Source organism: Cibotium barometz, chromosome 44 (genome assembly GCF_041138505.1).
Source record: "Cibotium barometz isolate CiBa-2024 chromosome 44, ASM4113850v1, whole genome shotgun sequence".
Lineage (NCBI taxonomy): Eukaryota > Viridiplantae > Streptophyta > Polypodiopsida > Cyatheales > Cibotiaceae > Cibotium > Cibotium barometz.
Window position 1 is genome coordinate 43,529,949 of NC_141089.1, and position 15,645 is coordinate 43,545,593.

Sequence of the window (15,645 nt, forward strand, 5' to 3'; positions counted from 1 at the left end):
AAGAAGTTGTGAAGGAGGCTGAGGTCCAAGTTCTAGGGGATGGGAACAAGGAATTCAAGAAATTCCAGAATCGCAAGAAAGATAAGGCAAAACAATGAAGAACAAGTGGAGCATCAAAATAGAGGGCACGAAGATCAAAGGGAATCCATGTAACTCTGGCCCTAATAGCAATGGCATTGAAATACCCGAAGTTTAAGAAAAAATACTAATGACGATCCGGATGCCCATGTGCTCTCATTTAAATCCACATTCCTAGTAGCTATGAGAACTTTAGTAGCCTAGAAAATAGAGATCTTTGTCAACAACACTGAGTGGCAAGGGTACCAATTGGTATGTACAGTATGGCTTGGAGCACTTCCGGTAGGCATTTGATGAAGTTAAAAGTGCCTTCATGAGAGATTCCAGAAGGACCAAATGAGCATAGAAGTATTGATGAAGTTGCAAGCGAAGACTCACTGAAAAGAAAGACCTATAGAAGACTATGGTGCTGAGTTCAGAGCACTCTTGATGAGACTAGATCGAGCTGACAAAACAGAGCTACCCTAAGTCAATGGTTTGTGGGTGTAGCAGTTGAGACAGTAGTGGCCTCATCTCATCTAGAAACTATGACATTTGAACACTTGTGGTAGCAAGATCCATGAGAGTAGAGAGCATCTTAAGGAAAAACAAGGAAGAACCTAAGAAGAAGAAAAAGAAAGCTGAGAGAGGTAAGGAGAAAGAGGAAGAATATAATAATCAGATGAAGACACTTCTCACACACAGACTATAGTTGAGAGTTGGATTTTGAAGAATAGCAAAAACTCTAAAAGAAGAAAGATAGGAAGAAAGTAGTGGAAGAACTGAAGGCCACCCTAGCCAAGCTTGTTGGAGGGCACACATAAAAAAATTGATCCAGCCCAAGGATGTAGGTCTAGTGTACAAAGTATAAAAATCAAAGGCACACTAAGGAGGAATGTCAGCTTCCCTCTGCTCAACTATGCACCATCTGCAATTGGACCGACCATACCAATAATACTAGGAATAAGAATCCCAAAGTGATAGAGAGGTAGCAACGTCACCGGATATGCACCATCAATAAGACCAACCACACCACTAATAACTACTACTATAATACTAGGAATAAGAATCCTACGGGTGACGAAGAGGTAGCAATGTCACTGGATATTGATTTGGTAGGTGTGGTATATCAAAATAAATGCCTATATGGAAGAGGTGGAAGATTTGACCAAAGGGAAATATGATTAACTTGCTACTACTCCAAAATGTCCGATCACATAGGCCGCATGTGCCTTGTTTGTTTGTTCTCTTTCTTCTTGTTGCAAGTGGGTAGCTCTGCTTTCTGCTTCCTTCAGACTTAAGGACAGCGTTTGGACTTGTATTTGTAGCTCCTCTTCTTTGGCTAGGGATGTATGTTGGAGCTCTTGTACTTGCTGTGGGGATGGATGGCTACTAGCTCGTGGTTATGGTGGGTAACTTCCTTCTGAAGTTGCTCTTTAGCCTGATCTAGCTGCGCTTCAGATCTATATTCTCTTTAATTCTTTGGACAACAGTTTGGCTGAGAATGAAATTATTGTTTTCCAGTGCTTGGTGCCTAGCCTCTTTCTCCTCGGTGGCCTTTACACTCTTCAGATCACATCTCTATGTGTGGCCTCTACCGGTATCAGGTGTTCTTACAGGGTCTAGACTTGGTTGTTGGACTCTTGAATTTGCTTCCTAAGTGTGGCATTATGATCATGAAGCATATGTGTCGTGAGGAGATGGCACCTCCATACTTATTGCTCCTGCTGCTCCCACAGTGATGCACTTTGGCTGTTGCCCCTTCCAGTCTTGCATGCGGTAGATTTAATAGCTCATCTAGCCCTTCCACTGTTTCCTGAAAGAATTTGTCATAGTCTAGATTCTGTAGAAATAGCGGCTCTAGGATCGTCTCTTCGTCCTCCAGATGCCTTCTTTTGCTTGGGCTGGGTGTATCTTCAACTCTTAGCCTTTTACCTCTATCCAATGGCACTGCTGGGACTTGCACTGGGAGCAATGTTGCTTCTTCGAGCTCTTGGGGTTTGTCTACTGGCACTGCTTCTGCTCCAGTCTTTGGGTGCATCCCCACAGGTGTGTCTAACATAGTAGAGTTTTTGAGTAGAGACAGGTTTTTGAATATTAGCTGAGCTGGGCTTTGAGGAGGAGTCATCTAATGTGTTTCTTCTTGTGTGGCCTCATTGACAGTGGCTTTCTGCTGTTCAAGAACTTCCTGCTAACGACTTGATCTCTTATGCGAGCTCAGCCTCAATCCTTTGTGTTTCCTCAGTCACATCTAGAGGGAACAACGCCTGTCATCTTCCTTTCTGTCTTCTTTTTTCTTCCTCTCTTGATCTCCTTCGTTATTGCCTTTGTTTCCATGAGGACATCTTGCCCTTCTTGCATCTCTGCAACAGTCTCAGCACTCGTTGCTTTGGTGGGAGTGCCAATTACATTTGCTCTGCTGGTTCTGGTTCTGGAAGGGTCCTTTGAGCCACATGGTTCAGCACCTGTGTTATCAGGTATGGGTTGCATATCTTTGATTGATGGGCTTTGAGGTAGTTTTCCATTTCCTTGTGTATATAATATGCCCAGTCCTCCTCCTTTTCTTCATGGACCTTTGCGATTCTACTCAGTGTGGTACCCTGTTGTATCGGTCCATTGGCTTCACTTACATGATTAAGGACATCGTCCTGCAAGCCTTCTCTGTGGCTTCATCCCTGATGTTCTCATATTCCGCTCCGTTAGTGGAGAATACTATGAGGAAGCTACGAGATTACACGAGAATTCTGTCCTACAGAATAACACGCCAGTACCTATGTTTCAAACCACGGTACAGTGGAAGGGTAAGGATATAAACTCAAACATGAGAAGAGGACCGCTACAATGTTTTGGTTGTGGTGGGCCACATCGAATTGCTGAGTGTCCAAACAAGAATGTGGTTCATACGCACCAACCCCAACAATTGACTGCTCTAATGACATGCCAATATTTACTTGTACTAAATGTGGCATTAATCATTCGATCAACGATTGTTCATACCGCGCAATTGGCTCGACTTCTACTTCTAACCAGGCCACCGTCCGGACTATTAGTGTGCAGCCTGGAAATATCACGCCACTCAACGTCCTAACCAGGCCCAATTGGGGGACAAGGGGAAGAACCGAGCAAATGCGACCACTTCTAGAACTGGCCATAGAAGAAGAGTGAAAAAAGTGGGTAAGGGTGACACCAGGGTCACAATCCAAGATGGATCCGAAGAAGATATGATCAACACCGGATCCACCCAATCAAGAGAAGAAGGGGATCAAGTGATCAACCAAAAAGAGTCTGACCTAGAGGTGCAAGGGGAAAGACAATCAACCCCTAAAGGAGTCGAGGAATACCCAAATGCCGAAGAGGAGATAAGGAAGCTCGAAGACGCCAGGGCCCTAGTAGAAGAATGGCAACGGCTTCATGAAGCTAAGCTAAGGGCTAACTGGGTCAGGGATACAATGTATCCAAGAAATGAGCCAACAAGGGAAAGAGAATTGGATGTACCTACTCCAATTCTAGAAGAGACGAAAGAGGGATCTCAAGGGAACACAATGTCAAGAATGTTTGAGGAAGATGCACAGGGTGAGTCCATCCATTCATTCCCTAGGGATGGATATGAGAAACACATATGGAAGGAACCCTCAATTGCTAGAGAACCCAGAGACATAGGAAGCCTTGCGCGGCTGTATTGTCCACTTCTCTGCAAATTCCATTGTGATAACTATTACGCAATTCACTAACATTATGGGCAGACATAAAGGAATGGGTAGAAGGTGGACTAAGGCTAGCCGACACTAAAAAGGATGTTATGTCACCCATGGCAGAAAGAACCCTAAAACACACAAGGGAAAGAACAACTAGAGTCATCAAGATACCAGTTAATCAATTGGGACGTTATTACGAAAGTGATGACACTAATGCTACAATCCCAATTCATCATAACGGGTACCAGGCACTAGCTATCCTGGATGGTGGGGCAGGGGTTAGCATTATCACAAAACGTTGTTGGGAAAACTAGGGGAAACCCGATCTAAAAAGAGCATATCTAATGATTAAAATGGCAGATGTAACATCTTCAAGCCCATTGGGCTTTTGGAGAATGTGAAACTCAAACTCTTTACATTTCACTACCATTATACATTTGTAGTAATGGACTTTCTATGCCAACCAGACTTATATGACATAATATTGGGGAGACTCTTCATGAGGGAATCCAAATTGGTGCATGATTTGGCATTAGATCATGTGTATGTGCGTAGGGATTTGTAAATTTTAAAGATAGATCTAAGAACGTGGAGAGCACACCCCATGGAAGGGCAACTGTTTGGTAATGATTCGGTCAACTAAGCGGACCACATAAGATTGTATACAACAAAGGAAAGGACAATGTGGTTTGTAGATTTGTTATCTACTAGGATATGTGAATATGTGTTCATTGTGGTGGCAAGACATTAATAAGGATTGGATTATGGATATCTAGGAGGAGTATTTGCTTGTTGAGCCTCGAGGGGGTAGGCCATGTGGCTCAAAAAATTTAGCAAGGGGATTACTTTACTACAAGGATAGTGTATCCTCTCCCTACTTTAGCATTCAATCAAAAAGTATTGGAAGAGATGCATTGTTCTCCAAAGTCATAGCTAGCATTTGGGTCTTTTCAGCCCTTTGGTATATCGAGGAAAAGGAAACACTAAAAACGAATGCGGGAAGATGTACCTAGGTATCTAAATGCACGACATTTCAACTCAACAAAGATCCCACACATAAGCCTGATGGGTTTCTTTAACCCATACCAAATTTGAAAGGAAGATAGACTCACATTACTATGGGCCTTCCTCGTACAATGGGCCTTCCTCGTACAATGAGGGGATGGGAAAGCATTGATGTGAGAAGGGGATGGGATATCGTTTATGTGTTGATGGATAGGTTGCCGCAAAGATATCCCAATTAATGCCTTCAAACATGAAGTATACAACATCAATAATGGCATTTGAATTGATGGAAATTGTGTTCAAGCTGTGCATGGGATGCCACAAAACTTGTGATGAGTGATATAGATGTTAAAATTTTTAAGTGTATTTTGGAGATCACTTTTTGAAAGTATGGGCCCCAAGTTTAAAGGTGACTCATATGAAATCAATGATGCGTGATGATAGGGCACTCAAATACTTTCTCTCATAGCCCAATTTTCCTCCCAAAGCAAAGAAGATGGTTACTTACTTTATCGAATTGTGGTTTTGAGAATGCATACAACAAAGGAAAGGACAATGTGGTTTGTAGATTTGTTATCTACTAGGATATGTGAATATGTGTTCATTGTGGCAAGAGATTAATTTCCTTTTCCTCGCTATACCAAAGGGCTAAAAAGACCCAAATGCCAGCTATGCCTTTGGAGAACAATGCATCTCTTCCAATACTTTTCGATCTAATGCTAAAGTAGGTAGAGGATACACTTTATCCTTGTAGTAATGTAGCCCCTTTGCTATAATTTCTGAGCCACATGGACTGCCCGCTCGAGGCTCAACAAGCAAAAACTCCCATGGGCTTCATGAGGTGAAAATGCAAGCTTGTATTTTGTGCAATTAAGGCCTTACAACAATACCTTGTAACTCCTATTCTTGATATCCATTTGATGCATTTCCCAACCATTTACCACATCCATGGCAACAATTAACCTCACAGTTCCCATCTTTGCCACTGGACTAAACGTCTCATCATAATCCAAGCCTTGGGTATTTGCATAACCCTTAGAGCAACCAGTCATGCTTTATGACGCTCAATCAAACCATCTTACTTGCATTTCACCTTTTATAGCCAATGACACTTGCCTTGTGGGTAAGGAAACCAAATCTCAAGTATCATTATGAACCAATGCATCCATCTGTACAAATATGCCAGGCCACGGTGGAAAATTCCAAAGAGGAAGAGGAAACAGAAATGTATGCATCACTTCCTCCTCTGGATTTCAGTGAAAACTAGATGCATGTGCTAGCTACCATAGATGTGATGCAACCCAGAGGGACTCAATATGTGGAATTTCGAACTATTCCTACTCCCTCTATCTATATGATCAATTGGCAAACCATCGATGAAGAATAAGAATAGGAGACCTCTAGCATAGAAGGGACTGGATCACAAGGCCGTATCAGTGCCCAACGCCTCAGAAGATGGTGAAATGCCCTATTACAAAGAAAACCCACGGTGTGGTGGCCGAGATACCTTGAAGCCATTAAGGTACACGATAAGTTTCTAAGGATTGGGATGAGGAATTGAGTAAGATATCACTTGAAGGGAAACATAAGGAGAAAGTCATCCTTCAAGAACCAGAAACACCTAAGCTTACGAAAGCTGGGCGTCGAAAATGAAACAAAGCTTTGGCAGAAGCTGAGCGAGAGGCCAGGAAAGTCATGGCTAAAACAAAAAGTGAGAATGAGGATAAACCAGACTTGCTTTTAGTACCAAACCACTTCAAAACCTACACTTTTGAACGAACGGCCGCCGACTGATGGCAAAAAGGGTTAAGGAAGATAGGTTGTCCACATCATATGATGGCTTTGCTGAAGTCAAGGAAGTTGATATTGCGGGACCAGGGGAGGAAGCCAAACCTGTTTATATTGCTAAGGACTTGACTTCGGCAGATGAAAATGAGCTCCTTACCCTCCTTAAGGAATTTAAGGATTGTTTTGCCTGGAACTACAAGGAGATGGCCAACCAAGCAGAAACCATACTAGATTAATCCTAAATATGCGACAAATGTAAAGGAGAAAATCAATAAACTCATGTTACGGATTTCATATATGAGATAGAACATACGATTGGTTATCACCAATCGTAATAGTGCCAAAAAAGAATGGGAAACTTAGGGTATGTGTTGATCTTAAAAAGATCAATACAGCTACTAGGAAAGACCATTATCCAATGTCCTATACAGAACATGTTTTGGAGAGAGTGGCTGGTGAAGAAGCTTACAACGTCTTGGACGGATTTTCAGGCTACAATCAGGTGTCTATAGCACCAGAAGACCAACATAAGACAAATTTCAATACAATGTGGGGGATGTTTGCATACAAAGTCATGCCTTTCGGTCTCACCAATGCCCCATCAATATTCCAACGATTGATGTGCACAGCCTTCAAAGACTACTTACAGAGGTGATTGGAGGTATTCATTGATGATCTGTGTGCACACTCTCGATGGTCAGACCCCCTAAACCCTTTAAAGTGCTAATTTTGGGTCAAACACGGTGTGATATTGGAAAAATTTGTCTCAAAGAACAGTATATCCATGGATGATAGCAAGGTCAAGTTGATCTTGGAACTGCCACCACCCAACCACTAATTACAAAGGTGTGCAAAGATTTATGGGCCATGTTGGGTACTACCGCCGCTTTATAATCTTCTATGATGCTAAAATCGCCAGGCCACCATTGTACAAGCTACTCATTGTCTTTGAATGGACTAAGGAATGCCAGGAAGTATATGATTGATTGAAGCATGCATTGGGTAACGTGCCAATTATAAGACCCCCTAATTGGGATCTCATATTTCATGTACATATCGATGCATCAAACTTTGCTATTGGATGCATAGTAGCACAGCATGGTGAGTTCAAATTGGACTATCCAGTCTGCTTTGCTATTCGTCAATTGAATGATGCAGAGGTGAATTACACTACCACAGAGCGAGAAGGGTTGGCCATGGTTTATGTAGTCAAGAAGTATCGACATTACCTATTGACCAACAAATTCGTATTCTTCGTGGACCATCAGGCCTTATTATATTTGGTGAACAAGCCTTGCACCATGGGAAGAATCACACACTAGTTGCTATTATTATTGGAATTCGACTTTACAGTTACGGTAAGAAAGGGGACACAGTATGTGTTGGCCGATCATATGTCCAGAATTCCAAATGGGGAACCAGCTGGTGTTGATGATAATCTCCTTGATGCTTGTTTGTTAAAACTGGACATGGTGCCTGAATGGAGCGACGAGGAGATATCAGATTATCTAGCTTATGGTTTTTTGCCAAGAAACACCCTTGAACAAAGATAAAATGCGATGGCTTATCAAGCTTGCTATACACCTTATCAATTAATTGTGGGAGAACTATACAAGCTAGGTAAGGACAATGTCCTAAGAAGATGTGTGATCCTCAGGTTTGAGGGTTCAAAACCACTGATGCGCCTTCCCTTCTTCTAGGGTCAGTGAGAAAGCATTAATCATTGTTACATCATTGACTGGCCTGCAGGTTTCGCATGTGGATTCAAAAATCTCTACATGTTGAATAGAATCCCCATCCCCAGAGAATTTTTGAACGAGCTTGGAAATGATGTGTGGCTTCATTTGGGATGGTCGGGATTCTAGAGCAGTGCCTAGTTCTCTGGCCATTCCTCGGCCCATTTCCACAGCCATGTTCAACAAATCCGTCCTACCCTCATTTTAGAGGAAACCCGTATGGAGGGTTCCAAGGCTTCAAATCCTTCAACACAAGCTCCCGTAGAGCATGCCTATTTAGCCACAATCAAGGACAAAGAGAAGAATACCAAGGCTCCTCGGTCTTGCTACTCTTGCAAAAAGAAGGGACACATCATAAAAGATTGCTTCAAAAGGAAGAAGGATGAAGAGGAGAAAGAGAAGGGCAAGACAAAGCAGCTAGAGAAGGAGGTGGCCAGAGAAGGGCAAGACAAAGTAGCCAGAGAAGGAGGTGGCTAACTTTTTAACACTTTATTCTAGCAGTTGCTATGTCTAATATTTTGTAGGCGATGGGAAATTTTTATCTTAGTGATAGGCTTGATTCAAGCACACCTTGCATGGTACGTATGCTTGATCAAGGGATCGTGTTCGAAAATATGTGATCTAGCATCCATCCTTAGTGCAAATCTTTGTGGGAATCCTTAGTGGTACCGTAGAATAGGTGATCTAACGTTCTAAGGCTCTTGTTTTACTTGATTACTATGTGTGGAGTAGGTGACTCCTTGATTCTAGCCATCACCTTTCAGGTGAGTCAGGTGAGAGATCTTAGGGGAGGTGGAGTGATTCTAGGCCTCTAAGTGCCTCCTCCTCCTCCTCATGAATCTATATAAAAAGGCTCTTCTACTCATTCATAGTTATGTGGAGAGAGTAGAGTGCATATTTAAGTTTTGCTTAGTGCTTAATATAATAAGTGTCCTTTGTAGAAATACTCTCTTCATTAGCACTTTATCAGCATTTGTTTATGATTATGTTTAGTGGGCTGATTTCTTGAGCACATTCCATTGCTCTTGAGTCTTATCTATTTATGCTTGTATAGCTTGTTCATGTGTTGAGATAATGATGATAGCTTGTGTTAACGTATTCAAGCATAGTTGTTTTGCACTTCATCTCCTTGTGATCAAGCTCTCATTATTTCTTTTAAGAGCTTGTAGTAGCCTACATATCCCATAAAACTTTAGACTCCCTTATAGTTGATTGGTGGGGGTAATTCCAAGATAATTTTGATTTTACTCTCATTTGTGGAAATCCCATTTTCGGACACTATATGTCCTAAGATGACTCTGTGTTTAACCTAAAATTAGCATTTGAACGGGTTTAAAGATATGCGATAAAGTCTACATCATTCAAATACCTTTTGTAATAAGCAGGATAAATTCTCCTTCTATGAGACGAATGAATGCGTAAAGCATCTAAGAAAGTTGCAAGAAACGTCTATAGGTAGTGTTCATAAGCCATTGGAATGTGGCTCGTGCGTTTGTCAAGCCAAATGGCATAACTCTATACACGTAAACTCTATATTCTATAACAAAAGCACTTTTAGCTTGATCCTTTGGAGTAATGGAAATTTGGTTATATCATGAATACCCATCTAAGAATCTATATGCTTCCTTGCCAGCTACTCATTAGAGTACGTGTTATGAATATGGCAAGGGGTAATGATCTCGTCTTGTTATTGCATTGATCTTCTTAAGATCGACACATACTCGTAATTTTTCATTCTTTTTAGGCACAATCACAACTGGTGACACACCCAGTCCAAATGTTTAATCTCATAGATAAATCCACATTTGATCATCTTATTTATCCCTTCTTTAACAATTTTAGCATACTTTGGATTCATTGGATAAGATCGTTAAGATGGGATAGGTTTAGCATTTGGTACCATGGGAATTGTGTGCTACACAACCTCCATGTAGTTGTACCCCCTCTATATCATAGTAAGTCCAATAAATCCTTGTATTCCTTGAGGAGGTCAATAAGTTCAACTTCCTTACTATGAGTGAGATGTTTTGTTATAAAGACCGTGACTTAGGGCCTTCCCTCAAGTCCACTTTCTTTACGTTAGTCAAACCATCATAAACTCCTTTTACCTCACTTATTGATTTTCTTGTGGCATTGTTGAACACTAACTTGCATCCCCAATCATAAAAGATTTATACTGCATGTTGGCTCCTAATTTTCTTCAACTACCTTAACTGCAGCTTCAACTTCCTTCTATTTTTGGGCCAACTCTTTGTTCTTCTTCCACCTAGTAGAATGATAAAGCTTTGGTTCATCGGTGACATTGATTTTGGCTATCAACTCAGTGGGAGGAGAGTTACAATACAAAGCTTTTTGTTATTCTTATCCCTAGTCATCAATAAACTTAATGCACCAAAATACTATAGCCATTGGATAGTAGTTGTCCTCTCTTACAACTTATAATGATTGGTTGTATGGTGTTTATGTTTCCACCATTTTTTAAGATACTACTTGGTGTTTTGAGAAACTTCATCTCTTTCTTCAAATTGGGACTCAATATCAAATTTAGAGCTACTTCTTATGGTTTCAGTTCTACTTCCCACGGTTTCTCTTGATATTGTTAGCTCATTTTTGCTCGTGGTATTTGAGGAGTTGGTGTTGCTTCTGTCTCTGTTTTAGCCTCCTCACTACCATTGGTGCTTGTGTCAAAGTCATCCCATGTGGACTTAAGTTCATTATAATCAATCCCTTTGACATCGAAAAATGCAGAGTACGAATCATTCATAATGGCACAACCTTGGGGAGTTCTTCACCATCAGAAACCCATGTAGATCCTCTGGTTCCCTAACTATCGATTGTAGACATCATATATATCCAGGTTATATCATCTTCAGGCTCAAAAGCTTGTTTTTCAGCATCCTTGTAGGTTGGGTTCTTCCCTACACTAGTCTCTTCTCTGCAAGTATAGCAGTACTGCAATGGAGGCTGAATGAGTGGTGGTGTCCGAACAATTTTCAAAAAGTCCTCCACTACCCGTAGGATGTATGCGGCCAATCACAAGATCAATCCTGATGATGGAATCATCAATTGGAGGTAGAAGTGGTTCTTAGACCAATCATGCACCATCTTTGCCTCTCTTATGAAGGGGCATTCTAAGATCATCTCATATGATTTGGGTTGTTTGGAAAATTCCATAGCAATGAACGTATGTTTAACTTGATGTTTGAGAACCTTAATATTTAAATCTCACAACATCCCAATAGATTTGGTGATAGTCTCGTCAATCATCTTGACAATTATATCTGAGACTTCTAAATGCAGCTTGGCCATCTTCTCCCATCATTTCTTGGTAATTATGCTCACTCGTGCACCACCATCTAGGACTCCCATTATTGTGATATCCTTGGTGGCGCGATGACTAGTAGCAATGCACTAGACTCATCACATTCAAAATATTATCCCAATTTATAAAGTGAAATTTTAACCATAGATTTGGCATTTTCTTCTTCCACTGGGATTATTGATTCGGGCACGACTCAAGGTGTCTCCATTATATAGTGGGGACATGCCTTATGCATGTCGACAAATTACATTAAGTTCTCCATTAAGGAATCTCTCATTGCTTCAAATAATTCAAGATCTCCACTTAATCGGGTGGTTATCATTGTACTTGTTTTTAAAGCCATAAAATCCAACAATTTGGGAACTTTTAATGGTGAACTCATGGCCTACTTTCCATAGAAAGGTCTCGATGAGACTAGAAAATCCATCTACAAGATGGGCATAGGGTTTCCATATGATAATTTTCCCTTGAACTAATTAGGGATCAAACTACGAAAGGTCAAGGCCTCAGTCTCTTCCATGATGACATTGGGCACATCCAAGGGCTTGTGAGTCTCATTAGTAGGGGTGTAAGGTATCTAAGACTCTCACTTGCTTGGGCTTTCATTCCATCTCCTTTTGTATTTAACTAAATCACTGAGTTCTTGGGCTTTCTCAATCTCCTTCTGAGGGTCGGGAAAAGAGCTAGGTTTCGCCATGTGTGATTTAATTTCAGGAATTACAGGTTTCCTTAGGGTCTTCTTTCTTGTGTTCTTGGTTTTGGGTGGTATTTCCCCATTAAGTTCCTTGTGTCCAAGGAGTCATAGTCCTCATCCAGATCCCTAAATGAAGACGATCTTGAGATGTTCCCAGATTTATCTTTTTGGTCTCTTTTATTTTCCCATTCTTAATTGACTTTTTCTTCTATGGCCCTTCTTCTTTTTCTTAGACTACTACTACTGAGGCCACATATTGTTACTCGAGAACATGTTGGTTTTGAGCTTGTAGTAGTTGGGTGATAGGATTCAAAGGTGTGGGATCTAGATTTTTCAAGATTTGCCTTTGTGTTTGATTACTTATCTCAATCATGTTTAGGGATGTGATGATGGGTCCTATTTGTGGACTTGTCACCACATAGTTATTTGGACATTCTTTAATCCAATGATCTATGCCACAATAGTTACAAGTAGCCGGTGGCATGTTTGAGAGCATATCTTGGTTGAGTTGAGGAAACTTATAGGGCATTCTGAAACTCCATGGGGAACTTGACTGTGGTAACATTGAAGAGGCATTCTCATTGATGTCTCAGCCCCTTCCCATAACGGGCAAGTTGGTAAATTGGCTTGACTTCCCCTCCCCATCCACTACATGATAGTCTAGATGAAGTTTCGTGGGGTCCTCAAAGAAGTGTGGAATGGGTTCGACATCCATCCACTACATGATAGTCTAGATGAAGTTTCGTGGGGTCCTCAAAGAAGTGTGGAATGGGTTCGACATCCATCCACTACATGATAGTCTAGATGAAGTTTCGTGGGGTCCTCAAAGAAGTGTGGAATGGGTTCGACATCCACCTCATATTCTTGGTAATCAGTAGGCTTCTTGAAGCTTACTTGATTAAGAGGGTTCACCCTTGGTGGAGGTGGTTGCAGTCCTAAGACTGGTGGACGTAATGCCACATTGGGGGCATTGAGAATGCCCTTTGATAGGAGCTTTTGTGTGGGATTCTTAACCATTGTTTGATTTGTTACAAGACTAAGGGCTAGTATTTGTGGCAGTGTTGGCAAGGCTAGATGTGGTCTTAATGTGTTGGCAATAGGCCTATAGGCATGCTCACGAGCAATCTCAGGCTTCGTGACCATAGCGCCCACAAAAGTCACAGTTACCACTGTAACGAGCCCTTAAGATTAGACATTCACTAGTGGTATGTCCTTGACGATAAATGGAACACCAATGAAGTTGTCTCCTTGGGTACATGTGTACATTGTCCGAAGCTTTGTTGGTCTTCATTTCCTCTTGGAGAGCTTTTGAGAAGTGAGTCCAAGTCATTTCCACTAATGTATTACATTTAGCTCTACAGGTTTTAGAGTGGTGGTGCTACGATCACTAGCTCTGACACAACAGACTTAGAATCTGAAGCTCTAACTCCCCTTATCCATTAGGTTATCCGACAAGTTGGATGGTATTAGCTGCGACATCCTCCCAAGTGGTGATATCTCTAATGACCAAACCATTATAGATATCTTCTTGTTTAAGCTCATGGATCAAAACCAGTAGTTCTCAAATCGGTTCTCCAATTCTTCTCATAAAAAAGAACAATGGGACATATCGAATATGTATTAATTATCGTGCTTTAAACAAGATAACTATAAAGGACCAATATTAGAAGTGGATGATCTAGACAAGCTCAAGAGCACAAATCTTTATAAAAAATGACCTAAATCTGGTTATCATCAAATCCATATTCGATAAAGTGGATGATCTACTAGACAAGCTCAAGAGAGCATAATCAAAATTGACCTAAAATCGGGTTTTATGATCAAATTAGTGTGAATGACAGAGACATTTTCAAGACTACCTTTAGAACCCAAACTGACCAATATGAGATTTTTTACTTATGCCATTTAGTTTGACTAATGCTCTGTATACTTTTAATAGAATGATTATTGGGAGTGCAAGCAATACCCATCACTACTAGGAGGAGTCATTTGGCCAAATGTGTATTACCCCAAATAACTTTAAGAGTCATTCAAGCTTTGTAAAAGGAAGTAAGCGAGTAAAAGCCATAAATTCTACCTAGGAATCTCTATATAAAATCAAGTGGGAGTAAGAGAAAATGAGCCCACCATGAATCTAGTTGAAGGCCTACATTCTAGGGAGAGAAAAGTGGGTCAAAAGGAGAGAATAGTGGAGGATTTTGGGGGAATCAAGCTTGGCTCCATAAAAGAGGATTCATTTTAAGAATAAAGTAATCTTGTTTTTACCATAGTCCAAATCGTCTGACACTAGTAGTTTATTAACTCTAGTCCAACTCGAACTCGTGTGTCACTAGTCCAACTCGCGTGCCACTAGTGGTTATTAGCTCTAGTCTAACTCGTGTGTCCCTAGTGGTTTATTAACTCTAGTCCAACTCGTGTGCCACTAGTGGTTTATTAACTCGTGTGTCACTAGTGGTTTATCAACTCTAGTCCAACTTGTGTGTCACTAGTGGTGTATTAACTCTAGTCCAACTTGTGTGTCATTGGTGGTTTATTAACTCTAGTCTAGCTCATGTATCACTAGTGGTTTATTAACTTTAATCATCATCATTAGTCTTTAATCATGTTGCCAATCAAGATCTCCTCATGTTATGATCCACCATTGCTACTCAATGTGCAATGCCATGCTCCAGAATTTGTATCAGAGCCACTTTTTTCATCCTATATGAGACAAACACCTCAATTAAGCACTTTGATTAGCATTTAATTACCTAATCCTAATATGTTTTGTCCCTCTTTACTCTCGGGCCTTAATCAACTCAAATCCAAAGATTAAAGCAAATAAAAAAAATACCTCAATTAAGCACTTTGATTAACATTTAATTACCTAAGCCTTATCTATCTTTTTTTTCCCCAACTTTAGCCTTGAGCCTTAATCAGCTCAAATCCAAAGATTGAAGCCTTTCTACTGGATTTAGAGAAAAGGAGGAGCTTTACAACATGTGGAGGATCATTCCATGCTTTACAAAGCTCGTCATCATTAATAATCGAAATCTCTAATAAATCATTCTACAGGCAGTAGCATAGCGGTGCAACTCTACACAGAAGGGTATTTCAATTCACACACTCATTTGCGAAGCTTCTTCTAGGCAACATATTTTTTTTCTAGAAAAGATGCTTCCTTTAAGTAATATAAAATCATACAAAGGGAGATCTCAAACCAAAAGGTAAGGAGATCTTAATCACACATATACAATACATTCTTGTGAGTCATGGGCCTCCATAAAAGTGATAACATGTTCAGACATTAGCCATTCATAACAACAAATTACATAAGGAAAGCTCCATTATGCAAATATCTTCTTTTGG